At 36.1% G+C, this 18983-nt stretch overlaps 1 long non-coding RNA gene across 2 annotated transcripts in view; it reads right to left on the bottom strand.

Annotated features, from left to right (window-relative positions):
• LOC147832306 (uncharacterized) overlaps positions 1-18983 on the bottom strand; it is a 277320-nt gene that overhangs the window by 30622 nt on the left and 227715 nt on the right. The window lies entirely within an intron of this gene.

Raw genomic sequence — 18983 nt, 5'->3', positions numbered from 1 at the left:
TGGTTAGCACTGTTGCCTTACAGCAAGAAGGTCGCTGGTTCGAGTACCGGCTGGGCCAGTTGGCATCTCTGTGTGAAGATTGCATGTTCTTCCTGTGTTGACATGAGTTTCTACCGGGTGTTTCAGTTTCCCCCACAATCCAAAGACATGCAGTATAGGTGAACTGGATGAACTAATTTGGCCGTGTATGGCCGTGTATATATATTAGTGTATGAGTGTGTGTGTGTGTGTGTGTGTGTGTGTGTGTGTCTCAGTCCTGGGTTGTGGTTAGAAAGACATTCGATGTGTAAAACATATGGAATAGTTGGTTAATTTCGCTGTGGTGACCCCTGATAAATCAGTGAGTAAGCTGAAAGAAAATGAATGATTGAATTTTTATAATGAATAAGCCTATCCTCAAATCAAACCATTTTATTAAACACAATGTACAGTCTTGGGTTGTTTATTGCAACACATAATCAAAATTGCACACTTAATAATTGACTAGTACAATTTTGTGTGGAAATCGGTGGCTTTTATTGACAAAGTTTTTACACAAGGTGAAACTAAACAGCCATAGTTGAATTAACATAGTACTGCTGTACACAGAATCTTAAGTTAAGTTATATGTTAAGTCAACTAGAATGTTTTGATAAATCTTGTTGAATGGTAATTTACAATCGAAACTGACATCATGATATTAACAGAGGATATCTGGATATTGAAGTCTTTTTCAAAGTTCACTCTAAAATCAGTACAATTTTCTGAAACATTTTGAAAAATATTGGTGACTGAACTGGTGATGGTAATCAATGACTTTAATATAGAAATCAGTTTTAACGTTCAACTGTTTGTTTTTCAGAATAATTTTTTTTGTTCTTAGCAGGTTTGTAAAAATTCAAGATGTGAGTAATTGATCACTGTTTTTATTTTGGAGTTAAATATCAAGCCTGATTCCAAAGGGAAATGTAACTGTTTTACATATTGGCTGTAATTATTGGCTAACTCATTTTGTACAAAAAGAAAAAAAGGGAAAAGATAGAGACGATATATATATATATATATATATATATATATATATATATATATATATATATATATATATATATATATATATATATATATATTTATATATGCATGTATGTTTCTGGTAATGTGTGAAATTCGAATCTATAGCATGCTAAAAATGAAAATCAACTCAAAGGGATTGCTGTGTCGTAATGGGCGTTACAGTGGCGCAGTGGGTAGCACGTTTGCCTCACAGCAAGAAGGTCGCTGGTTCGATCCTCGGCTCAGTTGCCGTTTCTGTGTGGAGTTTGCATGTTCTCCCTGCGTTCGCGTGGGTTTCCTCCGGGTACTCCACAGTCCAAAGACATGCGGTACAGGTGAATTGGGTAGGCTAAATTGTACGTAGTGTATGAGTGTGTGTGTGTGTGTGTGTGTATGTGTGGATGTTTCCCAGAGATGGGTTGCGGCTGGAAGGGCATCCACTGTGTAAAAACTTGCTGTATAAGTTGGCGGTTCATTCTGCTGTGGTGACCCCAGATCATAAAGGGACTAAGACGACAAGAAAATGAATGAATGAATGAAAAATACGTAATGTTTAATAAAGGCTTTTGTTAACACTATGCCTAAATGATACTTGTCATTCTATATAATGCCTAGAAATTTTATAAAATGCCTAGAAAAAGTGTGCAAAATCTTTTACAAAAAAATTATATTTCATACTTTGCCTAAAACCATCAGGCATTCTGTACATTTCCTAGGTATTCTTTACAATATCAGGAGTATTTCAGAAACTGCTGATCTACTTTACGCACAACCATCTCTAGGGTTTACAGAGAATACTCTGAAAGAGAAAATATCCAGTGAGCCGAAGTTCTGTGGACGCAAATGCCTTGTTGATGCCAGAGGTCAGAGGAGAATGGCCAGACTGGTTCAAGTTAATAGAAAGGCAACAGGAACTCAAATAAACACTTGAGAAGAACATCTATGAATGCACAACACATCCAACCTTGAAGCGGATGGGCTACAGCAGCAAAAAACCACAACGGGTGCCACTCCTGTCAGCTGAGAACAAGAAAACTGAGGCTACAATTCACATAGACTCACCTAAATTGGACAATAGAAGATTAAAAACGTTGCCTGGTCTGATGAGTCTCATTTCTGCTGTGACATTCGGATGGGGTCAGAATTTGGCATCAACATGAAAGCATGGATCTATCATGCCTTGTGTAAAAGTTTCAGGCTGGGGGTGGTGGTGTAATGGTGCGGGGGATTATTATTTTTTTTTGCACATTTTGGGCCCATTAGTACCAATGAAGCATTATGTAAACGTCGCAGCCTACCTGAGTATTGTTGCTGACCATGTCTATCCCTTTATTACCACAGTGTACCCATCTTCTGATGGCTACTTCCAGCAGGATAACTCGCCATGTTATAAAGAGTAAATAATCTCAGACTGGTTTCTTGAACATGACAATGAGTTCACTGTACTTAAATGGCCTCCACAGTCACCAGATCAGCTTTCGGATGTGGTGGAATGGGAGATTTGCATCATGGATGTGCAGCCGACAAATATGCAGCAACTGTGTGATGCTATCATGTTAATATGGACCAAAATCTCTGAGGAATATTTTCAGTACCTTGTTGAATCTCTGCCATGAAGGAGCCAAGTTCTGAAGGCAAAAGGGGTCCAACCCAGTACTAGTAAGGTGTACCTAATAAAGTGGCCGGTGAGTTTGTGTATGTTTTTATATATATATATATATATATATATATATATATATATATATATATATATATATATATATATAATTTAAATGTATTTTGCAGAACATTTATATTATGCACAATGTTTTGGGAAAGTAATACTGTTATAAAAGATAGTCAAAACGGATAGTTTACAAAAAATATCTTCTTTTGAAATAACAGAAATCCAACTAAAAAGGTAGTATGAAAAATCATTAGCATAACTATTTTGAGGATTAATAGTGCGTTTCATAAACAGCAAATCAACATTTGCCTCACATAACTATATGACATTTTAAAATCTAGCTAAATACAAAACAATAATTGAAATAAATTCTAATAATATTAGAGTTTTGTTACAGTATTTGTGATTCAGCCTGGGCGAGCTTAAAACATTTCAAAACATTTATGCATCCTACAGACTCCAAAGTTTTCAAAAGTAGTTTACATTTGTTTGCACGCCTTTAAATTATTAAACAGAAATATATGTGAGTGAATCAAAAAGTGAGTTAAGATAGAATCAAGGCAAGGGAGAGTGTGCTTCTTCTGTGCGTATGTGTTAGGAGGATGTGAATCCAAGGCTATTTTGCCAGCGGAGAGATTCTGTTTTAATAATGCAATGTTGTGATTGGATGCACTCAAGCCACATTACTCATCGCTGAGCTGATAAAGCTCACAGGCAGCGTGAAGGTCACTTCACATAATGTGCTGCCTGCTTTTGGCCATAAAATGTGCTGTTTTGTCACCTATAGCCAAACTTCATCTTGTTTTTCTCCCAGCGTGAGGTACGATTTAATGCCTTAATACAGTTTAAGGCCTCTATCTGTCTGGATGTACTAGTCCAACGGCTCAATATTATGGACAAATACTGCTACACATAATCACTCTGATTTACACGCACACATTTATCTTCCTATTACATCTCTAGATAAGTAAAAAATCTCATAACTGGCAAAAGAAATGGGAATTTTTGCTTAGAAGGAAGAACTGTATTCAATTCTCTACTCCTGACTGTCTAAAGTGAGTCACGGCGGATTAAAACCCGCAGCAAATAGTTTTATAATCTTACAGGTGGAAAATGAAATGTTTAAGAGAAGTAGCCTTTTATGATGGTTTTTATAAATAGATTAAAATGCTTAAAAAAAGAAAGAAGAGACTCCAGTTCTGTATATAAAATGATTTTATAGTCTCATGGTTGTATAATATATTCAGCACTGCGGGATGAAGTGGAATATTTCTGAATTTGTTGCACCATTGCACTTTACCTTCTTTAAAAATGCATTATAATAGATCAAAATGAATTTTTTGACATGCACACGGAGTACGCGTTGAAATACAGTGTGTAAAGATTAGAATGCTGACATTAAAGTGCCCTTATTACTGTTTCTGAGTATCCACACATTAATAATGTAGACTGGTGAGACTCAATTTTAAACTGTAGATCCTAAAGATTTCAAGCTATAACCATCAAACTTGAGTCTGACCTTTAAGATGTTCTGTAAAAGAGAATCGGGTCTATTAAAATCCTCTACATCAGACACAAATAACAAGAAGTAATGCGACTAAAACAATAGAACTGTTATTCTGTGTATACATGAATATGAGTGCAGCATGGCACGAAGAGACACGCAAACTCCATACAGTGTTTGACATGGTAGTTTCAAAGTTTTTGAAACATTACATCTTACTAAAAATATAACCCATATGCACCCAGTTCAAGATTGTGATTAACAAAGCCTAGATAAAGCTAAAACATGTTTAAAAAACATGCTAATTCAGTTTAACAACATGTGTGTAACAAGAGTATGCAACACAGGCTAAAGCTGTGGTCACACTGGACTTTTCTTTCTATTTATTTGCACGCAAATGCGTCAGACTGGAAACCAAGTTCGTGCGTCAAGTTTCACAGTTCACTGCGTTGCAAAGTTCAAGCTTGGTGAACTCTGACCTACGAAATTGCATCACTTGACTTTGTTTGACCAGTCGAAGATCAAAATATGACCTTTCTGTACAGAAATGTAAAATATGGAGCAATGGCTTGCTTTTTAAAATGTCTAATCATCTTGTTTAATCCCAGCCCTATTCGCAGCACCGTACGACAGAATTTCGCAAACTTTAGTGTGACCGCAGCTTTATTTTGAAAGCGTACCGCTATATACATTTTTGGAGAACGCCAAATACCTTCCTAGGAGGTACACTTTTTTGAAGTTTTTGTTTTCATGAATCCAACCGAGTTGCTGTGTACACTTTTTGAGATCTCAAATTTCTCTAGCGAGTGCCATTCATGCCTTCTCCCTCCCCCTTCCCTAAACCCAACCAATAATGTTTTTAAAAGCACCTATTGACCCACCTACCCTCTTCTCTAAACCCAACTGACAGTTTCAAAAAGCAATCCAGAAAAAGAAAAGCCCTTCACTGATTTTTACAATTTCTTTTTTTTTTTTTTTTTTTTACATTTTACCACATTCTCACCCTGTTATTTACTGAACTATTTTTATTTTTTGGCTTTCTGTTTTTGTCTTACCCACTTTCTGCAATTATTCCTTGCCAGACTCGAACCCTGTTGTCACGGTCAACTAACGTCCGTCAACATACCAGCCAAGCCACTGGACAAACTGGTAACAGTGTAAAAGCCGTCCATACAGAGTTGAGCGGTGAGTTGGTAAGCGCAAAAAGAAATGGCGTCATACCGCCAAGTATCATTCATTTTAAAGACAAAATGCAGCCATATGTACTTCTGGCTACATAATTCGCGATCGCCAGAAACGTATGTAGAGCTACATTTTCTGAATGAACCTGTGTTGAGAGTATGCAAGCTTTGAGACATATACTACCTCCTCATTAATAGACAGTTATGTTGCTCAGGTATGTCCCCTGTCAATCACATTCATGACACATCATTCACATTTCTTTTATAATAAATTACTTACCGTATTGGAGATTAAGTAGCAGCAGGTTAATTTGACATTTGCGCGCTTTTCATGCAGAGAAATCTCCTTAGGTCATTGCATAATTACGCATTCAGAAGTTAATGTCCAAACACGTCTTTATATAAGTTCACATTGTTGTTGCGTATGAAATATCACCGAAAAGCAATTGAAAAATGATTCAGTAAGTCAGATTTTAAGTGGAGTTTCACAAACTAATTTCGAGAGGAGCATGTGATATGATTGATCGCAGCTAGTCTTTTATCTGTAATCATTAGTAATCAGATCATTCCAAACTCACTAAAAATAGCCCGACTAACATTACTCCCTCATCTTCATTTTGTAAGAATCCTCCCTTCCACCCCATCTACCCCTTTCCTCCTTTACCAGGGAGCTCAATTTTTTCAGAGCACAGGGTTTTCTCCCAGGACAGCATGCCAAAGGAACTTTTGACATACTCTTTCCAACATACTACATACTAATTCTATTTTCAACTACTATTTAGATGCGAATCTAAGTATGCGAATTGGGCCGCAGCATTTCTTGCGCATAAAATATAAACATTCCACATCTGCAGACCTATAAAAACACTCACAACATCACTTATAGCCTATAGCAGGAGGATTTCTTCTGTGCTCTGTTTAGACATATTCAGCTTTAAGATTACAGCTGTGCAGTGGAGTGTCTCTCTCACCGCTTCACTCTTTGATTCGCATCATTAGAAACCATTAGAGAGGAAAATCTGTGTCACCTCGCCATTTCAGCCATTCAGTCCCTCTGGCTCCTCCAGAACTGATATGTGTCACTATACTGCTCGTCATACAGAACATCCTCATCCCATCAGGATTTCATCATTCATCAGTCTTACAGCTTATATGCTAATCTCAGGTTTTTGGACACTGCAGCTCTTCATATATGTATTGTATATACAGTATATATCCAGCTTGATCTATTGAGGAAACTTAACTAATTTTTGGTTTTGTCAGTTTAGGGGCTATTTCGTAAGAATTTATACGAGTTCAGTCGTATGAAAAATGTACTATTTTAAAAAGGAGGCATGGCACCCAACGCCGCCCCTAAACCTAACCGTCATTGGGGGATGAGCAAATTGTACAAATTTGTACGAATGAGATTGTACTAATTTGTACGAATTAGCCACTAAATCAAAAAGTGTGGAATGGCGGCGAGATGGCTTAATATATAAGGGTATCCGTGGGGTCTTAAAAAGTCTTAAAAAAATAAAAATAATTAGGTCTTAAAAAGTCTTAAATTCACTGAACTTTTGAATTATAGGTCTTAAATAGTTTTAAATAGTCTTAATTTTACTATGTCCATGTAAAACTACTCAATCAGGCAAAAACGTCATCCAATCACCAACAATCCATCTCAATAAAACCAACATAGGCTAATTTTGAAAACGTACCCCTATATACATTTATGGAGATTGCGAAAAATATGTATGACTACATTTCATCTTTAAAACAAACGCTACGGGTTGGTTGGCCGTTCCGTTTTGCACTTACCAGCTGATCGTTTACCTCTGTATAGATAGCTTTTCCACTGCTATCAGTTTGTCCAATGGCTCACGTATATTGGTAGACTTGTGATGTGGAGCGGAGTTAACCACAACGATGCAGTTCAGAAAGCAGGTAAGAAAAAATAAAAAATAAAAATAAAATAAACAAGTAATAACAGGGTGAGAATGTAGTAAATGTATTGTATTGCCTGTTTTTTCTGTGATGTGTATAATGTGAACGCTGATGTGGTTGTGTGAAGCCAAAAATACATTTCCACTTGTGCACAAGAAAGAAAGTAAAGTAAAATCTGAAAATGTTTTAAAAATCCGCATGCCGCGAGGGCTTTTCTTTTTCTGGATTGCTTTTGAAAACACTGTCAGTTGGGTTTAGGGAAGAGGGTGGGTGTTGGTCAGTCGGTGCTTTTGAAAACACTATCAGTTGGGTTTAGGGAAAAGGGTGGCTGGGGGATCGGTAGGTCTGTCAGTCAGTCAGTCAGTCAGTCAACAGCAGCCTCTGGTGGATTTACGCAAGAAGAGCAGGCACGTATAGCACATCGGCTTCTGGGGATTTGCGAAAACAAAAACTGAAAAAAAAGTACCTCCTGGGACATATTTGGTGCTCTCCAGAAATGTCTATATGGATACATATTCAAAATGAGCCTGGGTTGAATAAAACATTTAACAAAACTTTATTTATAACTCATATTATAATAGCCAATTTAATAGCTGTATAAAAATATGGTTTAATTATCTTCCTTTACAATAAAATTGGTTTGAAAGTTATTTGTGTTCTGTTGATTGTGCATACATTTAGTTTATTAGTTTTTAAAGAGCTTATACGTAGTGCTTAAAAAATAAGATGAGTTTATATACGACTGTGGTTGTTTTTGCTTGTCTGACACATTATGTGAAACATGTGGCTAAGAAATAACTTTTTGATGGGGTAAGTAAAAATATTTTCCACTAGACCAACTGGGCCATTAGTAGAAGAAAAAAAAAACATCCTTAGCATGTAGACCTGTATAAGTCTAAAATATCATTCATAATAGTTTTAAAGGTCCAAAAAAGTCTCACATTTTACTTGGTAAAAGCTGATAAATTCTAATTCTAATAAAATGTCGCATAAAAACTGCTTGATATTTGATTTAGGATCATTTTTCAAATGTGCATTTGTGTGATTAGGAGAAACGAACATATGCACGAAAAAACCTGTCTTCCAGATGTGAACTAAATCACAAACAATCTTGAGATTTTGTGTGGCCGAGTAGTTTCAGATGTACGCCTTACAAACACCATCTAATTAATCTCCTTTGCAATTAAAAAAAGCACAGTGCAAATGATTTATTTGAGAATGACAAGTGGGGAGTTTTGCTTCGCTTTTTCAATATTCTGTGCTTGTCTGCTCTGCAAAATAGCACTTTCCCACATCCAATAAATTTTTGGCATGCAGATGGCATGGATAATATTTTATTATATACATGCCATGGATATTATTTATATGGCATTTTATTATTTGCTGCATCCCAATTCGATCTGGAAGCAGACCTTGTGCACTTGCAAGGTGAGCTGCATCCAGTGCTTTTCAATGCAGACACCCAGCCCCAACCCTAACAATACCCCTCACAGTGATGTCACAAGCTTCACTGAGTGCATTGTGTCTGACATTGCATCATATGCAGTCTCAGCTTGCAAATCCAAGTCTACATACTATTGCCCCATTCACATACAATCTGTCCTAAATAGTATTCAAAAATAGAATTAGTATGTCCCAAAAGTGTTAAAAGTGTTAAACTACAAACATGACAGATGCGCAGTGACGTAGTACAAACTGTGTGGGCCCACCCTTTAAGCATTTTTCTGAACAAAGTTCACAAATGGATTGATTAATATGTAGCCAACTGGAAAATATTTCATTCACGTTTTCCATGTTACTTTTCATCTGCAACAACAATGCGAACTCCTCAAGACATGTTTGGAAATAATCTTCTGAATGAATAATTATCCAAAGACCTGAGGAGATTTCTCTGCAAGAAAGACCAGCGAATGGCAGATTAACCTGCTGCTGAATCTACAGTCAGGTAGGTAATTACATTCTAAAGAAATGTGGATGAAAAAAGAAAGAAGACAAATTCTATAAAATCTTAAAACCTTTCATGATTTTTAAAAAAAACATAAATCAGACTAGGACCAGTCTAACTGGTTTTAATAAAAACAGAAGATTATTTTTTTTATTTGTTTTATTTACATTTTTTTGTTTGTTTTGTTTTTGTTGCAGCTGGAAGGGCATCCACTGCTTAAAAACATATGCTGGATAAGTTGGTGGTATATTCCGCTGTGGCAAGGCCAGATTAATAAAGGGACTACGGCAAAAAAAAAATGAATGAATGAATGTTTTGTTTTTTTATTTATTTACTACTATTATTGTATTTATTTTATTTCCTTTTTGAAATTTAGAAATATATATATATATATATATATATATATATATATATATATATATATATATATATATATATATATATATATATATAAATCTATCATCACTATGGATTGTTTGTATATTGCATGTTTTATTGTCAATCGTGGTGTAAATGTTTGTTGGACCAAAAAAAAAAAAAAAAAAAAAAGAAATGTGAATGATGTGTCAAGATTGACAGGGTATGTAACTAAGCAACATTACGGTCTGTTAACAAAAAAGTAGTATGTCCTACTTTTCCTACACAAATAAACTACATACTTTTAGAAGGTAGTATAAGTATGCGAATTAGGACGCAGCAATTGTCTATATATGTTTTTAATTAACAGTTTACCATATTTACATGTGTATTTACATTTTGGAATTGTACTAAAAGGCATTGAGTATTACAGGACATTTTTAATAAATATTGCTTACAGTAACTGATATAATGTATGTATTTCCAACACAATTTCACAGAAATTTGAAACATTTGTATGAATTGTATGATCTCATTCATGCAATTTACAATTTGCTTATCCCCCATTGACATTTGGGTTTAGGGTTGGGGTTTGGTGCCACATCTCCTTTTATAGATCGTACATTTTCGCATGGCTGAACTCTTACAAATTTGTACTGTACTAATTCTTACGAATTAGCCACCAAACTGACAAAACGTAAAACACTGTACTTACGCTTTCTCATGAGATCAGACTGGTATTTTTATTGTCTATTATTAATTCAGTCAAAGTCAGGTTTTTCATCATGAATAGATAACATTTTTGAATGAGAAAGAGCCCTGAGCTCATAAGTTTCTCGAGCCTGGGGCTCCCTCCCGTTTGCAAGGCGAGAGGGGAGTTTGAGCTCAGGTAGATCTTGAGAACTCCCTTGCTGTAGTAGCTAATAAACAGAAAGTGATTGCTCTTAAGAGGTAACTACTTATTAGGAGCATGTCTATGGTGCCGATTTGGATTAGTCAATTAACTTAAGTTGCATGTTTTTGGACAGTAGGAGGAAACCGCTGAACCTGTGGGAAACCCACGTGAGCACGGGGACAATGTGTAAACTCCGCACAGAAACATCGGCTGGCTTGGTAAAGACTAGAACCAGAGAAGTTCTTGCTGTGAGGCAACAGTGCTAACCACTGGGTCACCTTGCCACCCATCTAGGAAAGGAGGAGAAGAGTGGAGAGGAAATTCTTCAAAACGAAGATGGCTGTTTTATTGAACTTAGGGTATTTATAGTGGCTTAGGAATCATCTGATTGGTGAATCATAAATTTATTAATGCGGGACCAGCCACAAGCAATCATAAGCATGTGATCCATTCCAAATTAGTTTAGAAAATACTTCACTTAAATTGGATTTTTAAATTGGTTTTTGATTTTGTATATTTTTTCTAATTTTTTGAGCTTGATAACTTGTTTTTATTTTTATTCCCAAAATCAACCACACTAGTAACAATGCAGTAACACATTAAATCAGAAACAACTATTACAACTGAACCATTGACATTTTTCTTGATAGACAGACACTTTAGTTGCTCACATAGGACATGTTATGCTGCGTTCACACCAAATGCGGAACGCGTGTCAAGCGCGAGTGATTTACATGTTAAGTCAACGCAAACGCGCGAATAGACATCCTGCGGCGCGATACGTGCAAATGACTCGAATTGCGCAAATGATGCAGTGCGAATAACGCGATACGCACGAATAGCGCGGGGCGAATTTACCGTTTTGCGCAGTTGACGAGCTTAACGAGCATTGCGCGCGAATCTCTCGAGTTCGAAAATCTGAACTTCAGTGGACATTCGCGACACGTTAACCAATCAAAAGCTTGCTCTTGTGGGGGCGTGATTGTGACGTAGAACCTGTTGATGGTGTCCCGGGGGAATTCCTCCAGGCGACACCGACAACAAGTCATCAAACTGCTTGGCTCAGTCAGAAGAACCACTGAAAATCTCCGTCATCCAGGTTCAGTTTCTGGAGGAGTTTATGAGCTCACAGAGCTGGATGCACCTCTGAAAGGGTGTAGTGGACTCAGACACGACCCTAAACGTATTGACGCTGTTTTTCAGTCTTCATTAAGCACATAAACACTGTTATTTTCTTAATAAAATCCATGTTAGCCATTTAGCTATGAAGCTAGAGTCACCAGGCAGACAGAATCCCTGCCCATCACGCGAATCCGCGTCTGTTCTGAAGTGAATTTGACATGCGAATGAAGCGGATTTCACGCGAGAATGAAGCGGGGTTTGACGCGCGAATGAAGCAAGTAAACTCAAATATTCACCCAGCTATTTACGCGCGAATAGCGCAATTTATCCGCGCGTTCCGCGTCTGGTGTGAACACAGCATCAGATTGAACGGATTCCATTATACACACAAATGGATTTCTGTGTTAATCGCATTAAATTTAATGCTGTGATTCATATACAGTAACATGGGTTTTTGAAGGTTTTAAACTGAAAAACATTAAAACTTAACCCTTCCAGTGTTTTTAATCAGGTGTCGAATTTGAAACAGAATGGTCTTAAACTTCCATCAATTTTTAAGCTTTATTTAGCACAATAATGCTTTTTAAAATACTTTAAATATGTTGCAGTGACATTTTAAATTTCCTAAAAGTTGCTATATCCTTGCTCTACATCAGTGGTTCTCAAACTTTTTTCATCAAGTACCACCACAGAAAAAAATTGTCTCTCCAAGTACCACCAAAAATTAGCAGTATTGAAATACAGAGGCATAGTAGGCCCAGTAAAGCACCTAAAACTCTGCACAGTTAAAAAAAAAACGTGGCAGATTACCTCAGAAATATAGGCTATATGTCAAATATGGCATATTATATACATCATTTTTGATAAATTGTGTAGCATGTACTTGACATATTTCATTCCTCTACATACCACTAGAAGGAAGCCAGCGTACCACTAGTGGTACACGTACCACAGTTTGAGAACCACTGTTCTACATCATTGTATCTGTACAATAATAAAAGTTAGCAGCAAAGTACATGGGTAATCATCATCCTCCTCATCCCCACACTGATTTTCTATCATCTCTGCTCAATTTATGCTGCCATGCAGATGTGACATTGCAAAAGCCACAGTTTTCAAAGCATCTCCATAGATTTGGGTTGTGTTCATTTATTCATCAGCACTGCCGGGACTCACTTCACAGAAGCACATCATTGCTGGAGCAGAAGGACATCTGACGATTATTTTTCAAAGTGTACCAATCCGGTGTTAATATCTGAGATCTTATTAATAAGACATCGAGAACTTTCTTAAGGTAAAAAAAGCATAGGTGAGCATTCTTCTACACATTTAGGTGGACGTACATGTGCTTTCTATTAACATATTTGGCATGACAGATGCTTCAGAAATTATGTATGCAAGACTTAATATAAATATATAAAGAGAGAAAGACAGCGTTGCGTTGATGTAAATACAGTGGACTTGGACCTAATATACTTTTTAGTTTCCCCCTTCAAAGACATGCGCTATAGGTGAATTGAATAAAATAAATTGGCCATAGTGTATGAGAGTGTTTGTGTGAGAATGAGTGTGTATGTGTGTTTTCCAGTACTGGGTTGTGGCTGGAAGGGCATCCGCTGCATAAAACATATGCTGGTGTAACAATGGGAGTGACACTGACAACAGAAGGTAGGATCCAAATGCAGGTTTAATCGTAGTCAGGCAAGCAGGTCAATACAGGTGTAAACAGATATCTTGAGACAGTCCAGAATCGTAGTCATATAACAGGCAGGAGGTCGTAAGACAGGCGGCAGACTAAGACAATACAAGACTAATGTCAATAAACAGGATAACAAGACAAGGAAAACGCGTTGTAGTGTTACTAGTACAGTTAACAAGACTCTGCAACCTGAATGAGTGTGTGCTGCTTAAATAGTGTGTGTTATCAGTCTTTGACAATCCTCAGGTGGTGCGAGTGTAATCAATCTAAATGAGGAAACAGGTGTGTGTGGGCAAAGAGCATGTATGAAGTTGAAGTCCATTTACAATCAGATTTGTAGTTCTGCGAGTGAAAATGTTTTCCAGCGACCTCTGGTGGTTAGAGATCGCTGGTGATTGTGACAGCTGGATTAGTTCTGCTGTAGGGACTTCTGACTAAGCCAAAGGAAAATGAACGCATGAATGATTTATTTAGTCCAATCGTTTTTTCTAACTTTAAATATGTCAAATAATTGCTAAATATGTATTTAAGTAATTGTTTATTGTAAATGTTGGAGCTATGCATTGTATAATGGCATTTGGCCACTAGGTGTCAGTACGATACTATATAACTGTTGCTTCACTGCGTTGAGGAAGAGTGTTGGTAGGTAGCACACAGTTTTTTACTGTACATACAGACCAAGCGGCTACCTCCCTTCCTACAGAAGTATAAATCAGCCTTTAGTGCCTTTATTCATTTATTCAGTGAATACACACATATACATACTACGGCCAATTTAGCTTATTTAAGTAGTGGAAACCGGAGCACCAAAAGCAAACCCACGCCAAAATGGGGAGAACATGCAAACTCCACAAAGAGTGCCAACTGACCAAGCTAGGACTCAAACCAGCGACCTTCTTGCTGTAAGGAGACAGTGCTAACCACTGAGCCACCGTGTTTCCCGCCTGTTAACTATCTTTTTTTTTATAATGCTTCATAAGCATAAGTCTACACTACATAAGTCTACACTACTCCTTGCCATCAGCGCAATTATTCCAATGAAATAGTACACTTTGAAACTTATCTCATTAACAGAAAAAAGAGACTGATCCCTCCTCCTCATTTGCTTTTAACTCATCTCTAATATAGTTCATTCCTGCTCTGATTTTTTCCATTTTTCCACTGAACAGACCTGTCCCACCTGCACTTTTCATTCATACAGTACCATCACATTTATCGTTAAATTATATGGTATCAAATGAGTTTGGGCAAGGATAGATTTAACTGTGGCAAAGCTGAGATGGCATGCACAAAGGCTTTTGACATCAAATGGATTTTAGCGAGGGTAAAGACAGCAATTAGTTTCTTAGATACACTTGATTAAATCTCATAAATGGATTTAAAGAGAAAGAAATGTGGTTTCCATTCACTGAAATAAAACTAAAACCTTTCTTGGGTAGTGAAAGTCTTTTCAATGCACCAAAGGTAGGGGGAAAAAAATCTTGACATATTCCATTCTACTATGCCAGGGGTTCTCAACTGGTTTGGCCATGGGACCCACATTTTTACATGGTCATCAAGCCGCAACCCAAATTTTTAGGAACTATGATACAGTTTTAGGAATTATACTTAATTTGTATTTATTTGTTAACATAAACAAGTAGTGACAGATACAGCATAAGAAATTCACCAAGACTTACAAAAAAAACACTATTTTATTGCTGTCATTTAACAAAATGTATCAAATAACAGAAATATTACAAAGTAAAAATGACAAATACTGTTAATAATAAACTTAATAAAACATGTTCTCTGGTCCCTACTGAAAAAAAAAACAGCTTAAACCAGCCTAGGCTGGTTTTAGCTGGTCGACCAGGCTGGTTTTAGAGGGGTTTTGGCCATTTCCAGGCTGGTTTCCAGCCATTTCCAGCCTGGTCTTAGCTGGTCAGGCTGGGAGATGACCAGCTAAAACCAGCTTGACCAGCCTAGCCAGGCTGGGAGCCCAGCCAAAACTAGCTATGCCCAGCTTAAACCAGGCTGGTCAAGCTGGTTTTAGCTGGATTTAGCTGGTCAGTTTCCAGCCTGACCAGCTAAGACCAGGCTGGAAATGGCTGGAAACCAGCCTGGAAATGGCCAAAACCCCTCTGAAATCAGCCTGGGCTGGTTTAAGCTGGATTTTTCTGCAGGGGTTTCTAAATGTTGTTTTAATTTAGAAGGTTTCATGCTCTCTTTTGAGAGCACCTCACTACATATGACAGCTTTAAGGCTTTAAGACTTTTTTGTCGTCAATATATATATATATATATATATATATATATATATATATATATATATATATATATATATATATATATATATATATATATATATATATATATATATATATATCCATACTTTACATATTTGGGGTCGTACTTGTGCTTCGACATATTTGTTGCAATAACGAAATGAAATTTCACAATTCAAAGGGTAGGATTGTTGCGCACGCATTTCAAAATAAAAGTCCAGTATAAGCAAAAAAAGTTTAAAAATTTAACTTTTGTTATTTTTTTTGACCACACTGAAAATGTTCCTGCCACCCACTTTTGGGTCGCGACCCACCAGTTGAGAAACACTGCTCTGTGAAACCCTTAAGCAACATTTTTAACATTTTTGTGTTTTTATTTTGTGATCATTTTAATGTTTCCTTCAGCTTAGTCCCTTATTTATCAGGGCTTGCCACAGAGGAATGAACCACCAACTATTCTAGCATATGTTTTATGCAGCGTATGCCCTTCCAGACGCAACCCAGTACTGGGAAGCAGCCATGCACTCTCACATTCACACTCATACACTATGGCCAATTTAGTTAATCCAATTCACCTATAGCACATGTCTTTAGACTGTTGGTGAATCCAGAGCACCCAGGGGAAACTCACGGGAACATGGGGAGAAAATGCAAACTCCACACAGAAATGCCAACTGGCCCAGACAGGACTTGAACTAGGGACCTTCTTGCTCTGAATATGTCAGTGCTAACCAGCTTGTACAAATAGCATTTGGGAGAAAATGGATATATTTCTATTGGAATAATTAACATTCATTTCCTTTCATAAATCAGTTTAACACTAGTTACAACAGATTGAAACACAAAAGTTGCGCTTAAGAGCTTCCGGACAAAGATGTCCCAATTGAAACCTATTAAAATTGCATTTTTAATATTCATCCCATTAGCAAATCATGGATTCTTTGCTAACAGGTTTCCATTTTGTTTGCAAGGCTTCATAACTTTATACATTTATTTTGGCTATTTTTCTTAGATTTTTCTGGTATTGAGCATTGCAGGCCAAAATAATTAAAATTACATAATTATAATTAAGTTGATGTGCTGGTATGGAAATCCTTTTGTTTTGTATGTACAGAGAGAGTACACCCCGTTTTGAAAATGAATATTTTGATCCATTTCTCATTGAATATAGGCAATGTATTTTAGTGCATTTGAACAAAACAGATTTATTAAAGATATATTTATTAAAATAATAATTTAGTCACTGAACATATTAAGAAATTGAAAGATAATATTATTAAATTCAAGCAAACTGTTGCGAAAAAAATTCAATTTCAACAAAATTTTTGTTTTTGCTTCTCTTGATTTTTCTTTTTAAAGTGTGTATTTAATATTTTTGTATAACATATACATTTGGCTGTACTAGTTTTTGAACCGCTATTGAATACTGACCAATCTAATGCATATGCACAAATATTATACTGTATTCACTTTATTCTTTGCCGACGAGCATTCACTTCCATTCATTTTTAGACGTTAAAAACTGCTCGTTGCACAGCTTATTTTATTTATTTATTCATTTATTTATTTTTATTTGGCAGGGACAGTGTACTGTACATTAGTCAGCATTTCTGCCAATGCACCAGAATTAGCCCGAAGACTATTTTTCATCTGTTGTCCCTGAACAACCTAAAAAAATTTTTTACAGTCAATCAAACATAGTTAAAAAGTACTAAAATAGACATGGTTATGTAGATGTTAATAAAAAAAGAATATTTACAAATTAAACTTAAACACCAACATTTTGTAATAGAGATAAAAATTGTTGAAACATTTAAACAACAGATCATTAAGTTGTTAGGCACAAATGGAAACATGCTAGTTTCAATCTAATCGTAATTATGTCATGTCTGATTTTCTATAAACCAGATTTTTAAATGTTTTTGAATATATTAAAGGAGGTTATATCTCTGATGCTGCCAGGGACAGAATTCCACTCCTTTAAAGCTGTAAGTGAAAAGGCAGTTTGATGCTTGATGTTGCAAACTGATATTTTACTGATTATTATATTATTCTACTTGGTCTGTATAGCAATGCAAACATTTGTTTGTAGAGCAAGAAGTTTGACCGTTTTCTGCTGTTTATTATTCCTAGTCATTTCTCCCATAGGCGACTGAATCAGAAGGTTTAAAACAATTGTGAAAACAGGCGCACTTCCGCATTTTAGAATAAGGTCAATAGCTTCCAATTAAAATATTAATTTAAAAGATTTGTGAGGTGTGTACTTATATATGCTGATCACTGTATATACTGATAAATTGGTATGTGAGTGAATTTACTTGTTTGTTTGTTTGTTTGTTTGTTTGTTTGTTTGTTTGTTTGTACTTGAGTTTGATTTTCTTTAATTGGACACTGCACTAAAATACATATTTAAGACTGTATTAATAATAGAAAAGCTTAGCTTTTTATGTTTGCATTGCTATTTCATTAAGAACAGCTTCATTATATAAACTAACTGTAATAATAAAAGGTTTAAATTATTTTAATTAATTATTTACTTAATTTATTGATTAAATGGATACATTTGGGTTCTTACCATCATGATAGATTCTGGTAAAGAAATCTATCACTGAAAGTGTAAAAACGATATTAACATGACACTTTTATTATGTATTTCACACAAAATAAGGGTTCCAGAAGAGTGCATTTGCAGTGAATAGAAAAACAATTTTGTTATTCATTCATTCATTTTCCTTTGGCTTAGTCTCTATTTTCAGAAGTCACCACAGTGGAATGAGCCGCCAACTATTCCAGCATATTTTTTACGCCCTTCCAGCTGAAACCCAGTACTAGGAAACACCCATACACACTCATTCACATCCACTACAGACAATATAGTTTATTCAACTTACTTATAGTGCTTGTCTTTAGTCTGTGGGAGAAACCGGAGCACTCTGAAGACATTTGTTATAATATTATTATAAATAATAATAGTAAATATGAAATAATAACAAAATAAAAAATTAAATTGGCACCAATAGTCTAGTGCAGGGGTGTCTAAACTCAATCTTGGAGGGCCGGTATCCTGCATGTTTTAGTTCCAACCCCAAGTAAACACACCTGAAACTATGCAGGACACTGGCCCTCCAGTTTGCACACCACTGGCCTAGTGGTTAAGTGAACTGGCATAATGCATCATGGTGCTCACGGCAACCTGAGTTTGATTCCCGGCTTGAGTTCCTATCTCGATCCATCCCCTCTCTCTGCTCCCAGTGCTTTCCTCCACTATCCAAACCCCCTTCAAAATTATGAAAAAACAACTAATGAAAATAAAATCTTAGTGTGAAAAACATTTTACAGAACTTTTTGTGCAATTAAATTTAATAAACATTCTATAAATATTGAAGGTTCCTT

This window comes from Danio rerio, chromosome 20, assembly GCF_052040795.2.
Source record: "Danio rerio strain M-AB ecotype USA chromosome 20, GRCz13ab, whole genome shotgun sequence".
Taxonomy (NCBI): domain Eukaryota; kingdom Metazoa; phylum Chordata; class Actinopteri; order Cypriniformes; family Danionidae; genus Danio; species Danio rerio.
The sequence above is the reverse complement of the archived record's forward strand: the minus strand, read 5'-3'. Positions and strand labels throughout refer to the sequence as shown.